We start from the raw sequence: 10,582 nt of genomic DNA, 5'->3' as shown, positions 1-10,582 counted from the left end.
AACACGGTGAAACCCTGTCTCTACTAAAAATACAAAAACTTAGCCGGACGCGGTGGTGGGCGCCTGTGGTCCCAGCTACTCAGGAGGCTGAGGCAGGAGAACGGCGTGAACCCGGGAGGCAGAGCTTGCAGTAAGCCAAGATTACGCCACTGCACTCCAGCCTGGGTGACAGAGCAGGACTCCATCTCAAAAAAATAAGAAAAGAAAAGGGAAAGAAATCCTTTATCTGTTGCAACAATTGAATTGACTTTGGGATATAGTGATTTCCATTTTATTAAGAGGAAATTATTTTTGAATAGATTTTTTAAACCTGTATTTAAGACATGGCCTTTCATTTTTCTTTTTGATGGTTTTCAAATAAAGTGTGAAGTGGAGTGATGGCATGTTAAGAGTCTCAAGAATTCCAAAAATCACAGTTTAAAACTGTATCTTTGTATATAGCTAGTTGCAATGCAGACTTGTATTAAGAAACATGGTTACAGCCAGCTGTGGTGGCTCACACCTGTAATCCCAGCACTTTGGGAGGTTGAGGTGGGCGGATCACTTGAGGTCAGGAGTTTGAAACCAGCCTGGCCAACATGGTGGAACCCTATCTCTACTAAAAATACAAAAATTAGCTGGCATGGTGGTGCGTGCCTATAATCCCAGCTGCTCAGGAGGCTGAGGCAGGAGAATCTCTTGAACCTGGGAGGCGGAGTTTGCAGCGAGCTGAAATTGCACTACTGCACTCCAGCCTGGGTGACAGAGTGAGACTCCATCTTAAAAAAAAAAAAAGAAACATGGTTACTATGTTTTTGTATACCAGAACTTATCTGTATTAGGACTGTATGTTACAAATGATAGAAAAGCCAACCAGAACTGATTTAACAGCAGCAACAACAACAACAACAACAGCAACAAAGAGTTTATTATTGCTCATACGCCAGTCAAACAGTTTCTTGCTTCTTCTTGGAAGAAACTTGATCCAGCGTTCAAATGACATCTTCTTTCTTGGTGATGACTCTGTTTCTGGTCTGGCTTTCCTTTCATGGTGCCAAGCTGGCTGCTAATAGGTCCTGAAGTTATGTACTTCCATCCAGTAGAAAAGAGACTCAATTTTCCTGATAGTTGGAAAAAAGTTCCAAAAACTTAATCTTATTAGCATTAAATATCCTTAGTTGGGTCATATGATTACATTCCTGTTCCTGAACCAATCTGGGAGTGAGAGGAGTTAAAGGAATACGAGATACAGTGATTGGCTTAGTTGTCATCCAAGAGTTGCACGTGTAGAGGAGGAAAGTGAAAGAGAAAGGGAGATGTATTTCATCAACCATTACTTTAAAATACGCCTTCCATGGGAGAAATGCCATAATCATCAACAATACTTATGGAGCTCCTAATTTTATAAACAGCTTGAAGATCATTAGACTGATTCCGACTGTGTCTTTTTGCTACAAGGAAATTTATTTATTTATTTATTTATTTATTTATTTATTTATTAGAGATAGGGTCTCACTCTGTCACCCAGGCTGGAGTGCAGTGATGCAATCATAGCCTCAAGGGATTCCCCCACCACAGCCTCCTGAGTAGCTGGAACTACTCAGAACTAGAATATTAGGAGTGGAGCTGGAGCTGGCCTTGAGAACCGTACTCTGGTTTACAAGGAAGTTTATTAAGAAAAAAATATTGGGAGGCCGAAGCGGGCCTCCCAAACACGTGAGGTCAGGAGTTTGAGACCAGCCTGGACAATATGGCGAAACCCCATCTCTACCAAAAAAACACAAAAATTGGGCCGGGCGCGGTGGCTCACACCTGTAATCTCAGCACTTTAGGAGGCCGAAGTGGGCCGATTACGAGGTCAGGAGATAAAGATCATCCTGGCTAACATGGTGAAACCCCGTCTTTACAAAAAAAACCCAAAAAATTAGCTGGACATGATGGCAGGCACCTGTAGTCCCAGCTACTCGGGAGGCTGAGGCAGGAGAATCGCTTAAACCCGGGAGGCGGAGGTTGCAGTGAGCTGAGAGTGCCATTGCACTCCAGCCTGGGCGACAGAATGAGACTCCATCTCAAACAAAACAAAATAAAACAAAAACAAAACAAAAATTATGCCTGTAATGCCAGCACTTTGGGAGGCCGAGGCAGGTGGATCATGAGGTCAGGAGTTCAAGACCAGCCTGGCCAAGTTGGTGAAGCCCTGTCTCTACTAAAAATACAAAAATTAGCCAGGCACGGTGCCAGGCGCCTGTAATCCCAGCTATTCAGGAGGCTGAGGCAGGAGAACTGCTTGAACCCAGGCGGCAGAGGTTGCAGTGAGCCAAGATCACGCCACTGCACTATAGCTTGGGTGATAGAGTAAGACTCCATCTCAAAAAAAAGGGGGGAAAAAAAAAAACAGCCGGGCTTTGTGGTGGGTGCCTGTAATCCCAGCTACTCAGGAGGCTGAGGCAGGAGAATTGCTTGAACCCGGGAGGTGGAGGTTGCAGTGAGCCGAGATTGTGCCATTGCACTCCAACCTGGGTGACAAGAGCAAAACTCTGTCTCAAAAAAACAAAAAAACAAAAAACAAAAAAAGAAGAAAAGAAAGAGGACTAGGTGCTGTAGCTCATGCCTGTACCAGCACTTTGGGAGGCCAAGGCAGGAGAATCACTTGAGTCCAGGAGTTAGACCAACCTGGGCAACACAGGGAGACCCCATCACTACAAAATAAAAATGAGCTGACTGTGGTGGCCCATGCCTGTAGTCCCAGGTACTTGAGGATCACTTGAGCCAGGGAGGTTGAGGTTACAATGCACTGTGATGGTGCCAGTGCCCTCCAGCCTGGGCGACGGAGTGAGAACTTGTCTCAAACAAACAAACAAACAAACAAACAAACAGAGGCCAGGCGCAGTGGCTCATGCCTGTAATCCCAGCATTTTGGGAGGCCAAGGCATGGGGATCACCTGAGGTCAGGATCAGCCTGGCCAACATGGTCAAACCAGCCTGGCTAAGTGAGACCAGCCTGGACGACATGGCGAAACCCCATCTCTGCTAAAAATACAAAAATTAGCCTGTCATGGTGGCACCTGCCTATAGTCCCAGCTACTCCGGAGGCTGAGGCACAAAAATGTGGGCTTGAACCCGGGAGGTGGAGGTTGCAGTAAGCCGAGATTGCACCACTGCACTCCAGCTTGGGCAACAGAGTGAGATTCCGTCTCCAAAAAAAAAAAAAAATTCAAATCAAACTTTAACACTTTAACAGTTTAACAGATGTGGGCCAACAATGTCATCCTCCCCATAAAATCCTTCTAAGTTCTAGGCCGGGCGTGGTAGCTCATGCCTGTAATCCCAAGGTGCTTAAAAAATACTTCTAGGCTGGGCGCGGTGGCTCACGCCTGTAATCCCAGCACTTTGGGAGGCTGAGACGGGCGGATCACGAGGTCAGGAGATCGAGACCATCCTGGCTAACACGGTGAAACCCTGTCTCTACTAAAAATACAAAAATTAGCCGGGCGCGGTGGCGGGTGCCTATAGTCCGAGCTACACTGGAGGCTGAGGCAGGAGAATGGCATGAACCCGGGAGGCGGAGCTTGCAGTGAGTGGAGATCGCGCCACTGTACTCCAGCCTGGGCGACAGAGCGAGACTCCGTCTAAAACAAACAAACAAACAAAACAAAAAAACCTTCTAAATTCCAGTAATCCCAGCTACTCAGGAGGATGAAGCAGGAGAATCACTTGAACCCAGGAGGCGGAGATTGGGGTGAGCTGAGATCGCGCCATTGCGCTCCAGCCTGGGCAGCCTTAATTACCTGCATGCCTTAAGGAAATCACTAAACCTTTTGAAACTTTCTGTAAAATGAGGATGCTTAATTACCTCATCTCTAACACTATTAGCAAAATAAACATTAATTTTAAAATTTAATTTTTTTTTTTTTTTGTGATGGAGTTTCGCTCTTGTTGCCCAGGCTGGAGTGCAATGATGTGATCTCAGCTCACCGCAACCTCCGCCTCCCGGGTTCAAGCGATTCTCCTGCCTCAGCCTCCTGAATAGCTGGGATTGCAGGCATGCGTCAACACCCCAGGCTAATTTTTTTGTATTTTTTTTTTTTTTTTTTTTTTTTGAGACGGGGTCTCGCTCTGTCACCCAGGCTGGAGTGCAGTGGCCGGATCTCAGCTCACTGCAAGCTCCGCCTCCCGGGTTCACGCCATTCTCCTGCCTCAGCCTCCCGAGTAGCTGGGGCTACAGGCGCCCGCCACCTCGCCCGGCTAAGTTTTTGTATTTTTAGTAGAGACGGGGTTTCACCGTGTTAGCCAGGATGGTCTCGATCTCCTGACCTCGTGATCCGCCCGTCTCGGCCTCCCAAAGTGCTGGGATTACAGGCTTGAGCCACCGCGCCCGGCCTTTTTTTGTATTTTTAGTAGAGACAGGGTTTCTCCATGTTGGTCAGGCTGGTGTGGAACTCTCAACCTCAGGTGATCCACTTACCTCTGCTTCCCAAAGAGCTGGGATTACAGGTGTGAGCCACCGCGCCTGGTCAATTTAATGTTTCTTATATCACATACACTAATTTCAGACAAAAGCTGTGAAACAAAACAATAGAATGATACTTTCTGTGTCTTATATACTTACTTTATAGATTACTGCACCTTCTCATATACACTAGGCATTAATTTTGTCTTACATAACATACATGTTTCCCTATGTATTCCCTCATGTCCCCTGCATCCTGGGGATGAGAGATTATGTCATCATTCCTCAGATGCATTTTCAACCACTACACTTTGCAGTCCACACTTTCCTCATCTTATCTTTTATCTCTCCTGATCATTGTTCTGTACTGACTTCCAAGACATGCCTCCACATTTGTTGCAAACTTTGATAATCTGGCTTTTTTTTCAACCTAGCATCTGTCATCTTCTAGGTTGTGTAACTTTATTCATGTGGATGAGCCACCTAAGATTCTGTCCTCAACATTTTTTGGCTTATACCATCCCATTATTTTCACCCTTCTAACAATCTGAAATTCCTTATCGTTCCTTCTAGCTCTTTCATTTCCCCACTCCTAATACTCCGGTTCTTTAAGATTATGGAGCTATATATGTCACATTTTTAAAGACAGAGTCTTGCTCCATCACCCAGACTGAAGTGCAGTGGCGTGATCAGGGTTCACTGCAGCCTCCACCTCCCAGGCGTAAGTGATTCTCCCACCTCTGCCTCTGGGGTAGCTAAGACTACAGGCACACACCACCACACCTGGCCATCAATCCCCCTCCTGCTTTTCTTACCTTTTCTATGATGCAGTCCTCCATGGTCCATGAAACTCTACTCACAATTCCTTTCTGAGAAAAGTAGGCTGGGGTGGCCATGCTGTAAGTTATATAATTGTTAGGGAAACAGGAATATCAGAGAGCAAGGTTGACACCATTTTAAAATAAACTCCATCTAAAAGCTAGCAAGGCACATTCCTCACCAGTTTATGACCCATGGTCACAAGATGTTTACAGCTAAGAAAGCAGCTTAATAATGCCTGCAAGGACAAACTCCTGCAGCCACAGAATGTCCAGATGTCCCGATATCGCATAACAATATATGCTTTTAAGATGATTATAGTTATGCTTTGATGTACTTACGCACTAAAATGCCAAGGATAACTTTCTTTAAATCAACAAAGTAATAAATGTTGTCATGCTGTCAGCCTACCCGCATGTAGGCATAGCTTAGCTTTTACATAGATAAGACCTGTGTATAAGAAGAGTTTAAAACAAAGAGGCTGGGCACAGTAGCTCATACCTGTAATCCCAGCACTTTGGGAGGCTGAGGTAGGCAGATCACCTGAGGTCGGGAGTTTGAGACCAGCCTGACCAACATGGAGAAACCCTGTCTCTACTAAAAATAGAAAATTAGCCGGGCTATTTTCTATTAGCAGGTGAAAATACAGGCATGGTGTATTTCTACAGGCATGGTGGCGCATGCCTGTAATCCCAGCTACTCAGGAGGCTGAAGCAGGAGAATCGCTTGAACCCGGGAGGCGGAGGTTGCGGTGAGCTGAGATCACACCATTGCACTCCAGCCTGGGCAACAAGAGTGAAACTCTGTCTCAAAAACAAAACAAAACAAAGACAGTGCTCATTCCTCCGCTTGCTTTCTAACGATGCCCTACTCTGTAACTGAGTAGCTTTCTATAAACTATCTCTTCTTGCTGCACTCTGTGACTCACCTTGAATTCCTTTCTGCATGAGATCCAAGAACCCCTCTTTTGGAGTCTGGGTTGGGACGTTTTTCTGGCACCATCATTGTGTTACCCTGGTTGTGGCTGACTAGATCAGAAATCTATAAAATAGCAGAAGATAAACATTTATAGGCGAAACACAAGGGGAGACCAGAAGTCTTTAATGTGGTCCATATTGGATGAATCTAACTGATTCAATCAAGTCCTCTTTTGGGGGAATTTGGATGCACGACACAGAAAAATTAATACAAACAGGGAAAAGTAGTAAGTATGTGCAAAAGAGGAGAGAGAGAAACTAAACAGTAAGAAGCTGAGTTATGAATATGGGAGAATTCCTGGAAAAAGGAGCAAATGAGCATTTACTTCTGAGAGGGTAGAAGCAAACCAGGTGATTAGAGTTGACATTGGGGTGAACTTATATTCAATAGAACAGAACTTCTATTGCATCCTATTCTAGGCATTTTTTCATTTCTCCCCAATGCCTGCCTGTGGCGCAAGTTTCCTGGGCTTCCTCCCTTACATTTCAGTGTCATTATCTTCTACCTGAGCCTTTGTGATAACCTCAACTAAGGGCGTCTCTGCTTCTTGCCACCTGAAGAGACTAATTCCCTATCCAGTAGTTTATCAGTTCAATTCTTCTCTTGCCAGCACTGTCAACTCTCTCTTCCTTGTCCTTCTATTGCAACTACCTCATAAGCCTCCAATTCCAGATGAATCTATCCCTCAATCTCCTCTACTACTTCATCTGAGCTACTGAAATTTAGTAGGAAAAAAATAACATAACTCTTTGGATTCATACTACCATAAACATATCTGTTCTCATCTCGATACTTCATGGCAAGCAGCAATTCTTACATTTTCCTATTCATTTTTGATTTCCCATTTCCTGAAAAAGTATTCTAAATATTCACCACTCTACTCAATTCCCCTACCTCTACCCCATACTTCCTTCCAGCAAAACTTTATCTTCTTCTTCATAAAGAAAGTAGAGGGCTGGGTGCAGTGGCTCATGCCTGTAGTCTCAGCACTTTGGGAGGCCACAGCAGGAAGATCGCTTGAGCCCAGGAAGATTGCTCAAGAGCAGCCTGGCCAACTTAGTGAGACCCTGTCTCTATAAAAAATAGCCAGGTTGGCCGGGCGCGGTGGCTCAAGCCTGTAATCCCAGCACTTTGGGAGGCCGAGACGGGCGGATCACGAGGTCAGGAGATTGAGACCATCCTGGCTAACACGGTGAAACCCCGTCTCTACTAAAAAATACAAAAAAAAAAAACTAGCTGGGCGAGGTGGCAGGCGCCTGTAGTCCCAGCTACTCAGGAGGCTGAGGCAGGAGAATGGGGTGAACCCGGGAGGCGGAGCTTGCAGTAAGCCGAGATCGCGCCACTGCACTCCAGCCTGGACGACAGAGCGAGACTGCGTCTCAAAAAAAAACAAAAAACAAAAAAAAAAACATTGCCAGGTGCAGTGGCGCTTGTAGTCCCAGCTATTCTGGAAGCCAAGGTCGGAGAATCGCTTGAGCCCCAGGATGTCTTGTATCCTGAGACTAGAATCACTACAGTGAGCCCAGATCACGCCACTGCACTTCAGCCTGAGTGACACAGTGAGACCTTCTCTAAAAAAAAAGAAAAAGAAGGAAAGAAAGAAAAAGAAAGAAAGAAAGAAAGAAAGACCATTAGACTCTAAGTTTTTTTTATTTTTGGCAGAGTTTTGCTCTGTTGCCCAGGCTGGAATGCAGTGGCACAATCTCTACTCACTGCAATCTCCGCTTCCCAGGTTTGAGCGATTCTCCTGCCTCAGCCTCCTGAGTAGCTGGAATTACATGCACACACCAACATGCCTGGCTAATTTTTTGTACTTTTAGTAGAGACAGGGTTTCACCATGTTGGCCAGGCTGGTCTCTAACTCCTGACCTCAACTGATCTGCCTGCCTTGGCCTCCCAAAGTGCTGGGATTACAAGCGCGAACCACTATGCCTGGCCAGACTCTAAGTTCTGAGAGAGCAAGCGCCTTGTCTTATTCATCTCTAAATCTCTAGCACTAGGCTTAGGGCTTGACACATAAATGTTGCCCAATAAACATTTGCTGGATGAATAACATGTTACATCAGTCAGGGATTCCCTCAACTTCTTGCCCTGCCTCTGAACAAATTACCTCTGTCTTACCAGCAGTCTCCATCTTTCTCCCCAGTCTCAAAGGAAAAAGAGTCCTGCCTGCTCTCCAAGCCTATCCACAGGTGCTCCAGAACACATCCTGGTTTGTATTCCAGGCATTGTCTCTCCATCCATTTTCAATCTTCTATCTGTCCTCCACCTCCCCTACCCACCCTTCTCTCCTCTCCACTCTCTTCCCTTCCCCATCCTACTACCCTCCCACTCTACTTTTCTGCCACGGCTCTTTCTGGTCTCTATTCTTTTCCATTGATCTATTTGTCTGTTCTCTCAGCAATACTACACTGTCTCAATTACCGTAGCTTTATAGTAAGTCTTGAAGTCAGGTAATATCAGTCCTCTGACTTTGCCAGTCTTCTAACTTTGCCTTCTCCTTCAGTATTGTGTTGACTATAGAATTAGTTTGTTGATATCCACACAATCATTTGCTGGAATTTTGATTGGGATTATATTGAAATCTATAGATCAAGCTGTGAAGAACTGATGTCTTATTGAGTTTTCCTACCTACAATCATTGAATATCTCCATTTATTTGGTTCTTCTTTGATTTTTTAAAATCAGAGTTTTTAGTTTTCCTCCTAGATCTTAAACGCATTTTGTTAGATTTACATCAAAATATAGGCCAGGTGCGATGGTGTATGCCTGTAATCCCAGCACTTTGGTAGGCCAAGGCAGGTGGATTGCTTGAGGTTAGGTGTTGGAGACCAGCCTGACAAACATGGTGAAACCCTGTCTCTACTAAAAATACAAAAAAAAAAAAAAAAAAAATTAGCCAGGTGTGGTGGCAGGTGCTTGTCATCCCAGCTACTCAGGTGACTGAGGCAGAAGAATCACTTGATCCCAGGAGGCGGAGATTGTAGTGAGCCAAGATTGTACCACTGAACTCCAGCCTGGGCAGCAGAGCAAGACTCTGTCTCAAAATAAAAAAAAAAAGATTTGTATCAAAATATTTCATTTTGTTTTTTCCCGCCATCTTGGATCCTGCTGGGAACAAATCTTCTAAAAGAAAATATGTCTGGAAGGCTGTGGTCCAAGGCCATTTTTGCTGGCTATAAGCAGAGTCTCCGGAACCAAAGAGAGCATACAGCTTTTCTTAAAATTGAAGGTGTTTATGCCCGAGATGAAATAGAATTCTATTTGGGCAAGAGATGTGCTTATGTATACAAAGCAAAGAACAACAAAGTGACTCCTGGCGGCAAACCAAACCAAACAAGAGTAATCTGGGGAAAGGTAAGTCAGGCCCACAGAAACAGTGGCATGGTTCATGCCAAATTCTGAAGCAATCTTCCTGCTAAGGCTATTGGACACAGAATCCAAGTGATGCTGTACCCTCATGCTGTACCCCTCAAGGATTTAAACTAATGAAAAGTCAATGAATAAAAGTGGATTTGTGCTCTTGTAAAAAAACATTTCAGGCCGGGCTTGGTGGCTCACACCTGTAATCCCAGCACTTTGGGAGGCCAGGGCGGTGAAACCCTGTCTCTACTAAAAATACAAAATTAGCTGGGTGTGGTGGTGCATGCCTGTAATCCCAGCTACTTGGCAGGCTGAGGCAGGAGAATCACTTGAGCTCAGGAGACAGAGGTTGCAGTGAGCTGAGATCGTGCCAGTGCACTCCAGCTTGGGCAACAAGACTGAAACTCCATATGAGAGAAAAAAATCATTTTGGAGGGTGCCTAATGTAAATGAAATTGTGTTTTCTTTCCTTCTTTTTTTCTTCTGAGACGGAGTCTTGCTCTGTTGCCAGGCTGGAGTGCAGTGGTTCGATCTCGGTTCACTGCAACCTCCACCTCCTGAGTTCAAGCAGTTCTCCTGCCTCAGCCTCCCAAGTAGCTGGGACTACAGGTGCATGCCACCATGCCCAGCTAATTTTTTGTATTCTAGTAGAGACAGGGTTTCACCATGTTGCCAGGATGGTCTCGATCTCCTGACCTTGTTATCCGCCCACCTCAGCCTCCCAAAGTGCTGCGATTGCAGGTGTCAGCCATGGTGCCTGGCCTGTGCTTGCTTTTAATTTCAAATTCCACTTGTTCATTGCTGATATATAGGAAACCCATTGGCCTTTTTTTTTTTTTTTTTTTTTTTTTGAGACAGTGCCACTATGTTGCCCAGGCTGGAATACAGGGGCTATTCATAGGTGTGATCATCATGCACTGCACCCTTTTTTTTTTTTTTTGAGATGGGGGTCTCACTCTGTTGCCCAGGCTGGAATGCAGTGGTGTAATCTCA

The 10,582-nt window shown here is 45.1% G+C and overlaps 1 pseudogene; it reads left to right on the top strand.

Moving 5' to 3' along the window:
- Positions 1-9,254: 9,254 nt before the first annotated feature.
- Positions 9,255-9,833, top strand: LOC108582518 (annotated as a pseudogene).
- The last annotated feature ends 749 nt before the right edge of the window (positions 9,834-10,582 follow it).

This window comes from Papio anubis, chromosome 17 (genome assembly GCF_008728515.1).
Source record: "Papio anubis isolate 15944 chromosome 17, Panubis1.0, whole genome shotgun sequence".
NCBI classification, from domain to species: Eukaryota; Metazoa; Chordata; class Mammalia; order Primates; family Cercopithecidae; genus Papio; species Papio anubis.
The sequence above is the reverse complement of the archived record's forward strand: the minus strand, read 5'-3'. Positions and strand labels throughout refer to the sequence as shown.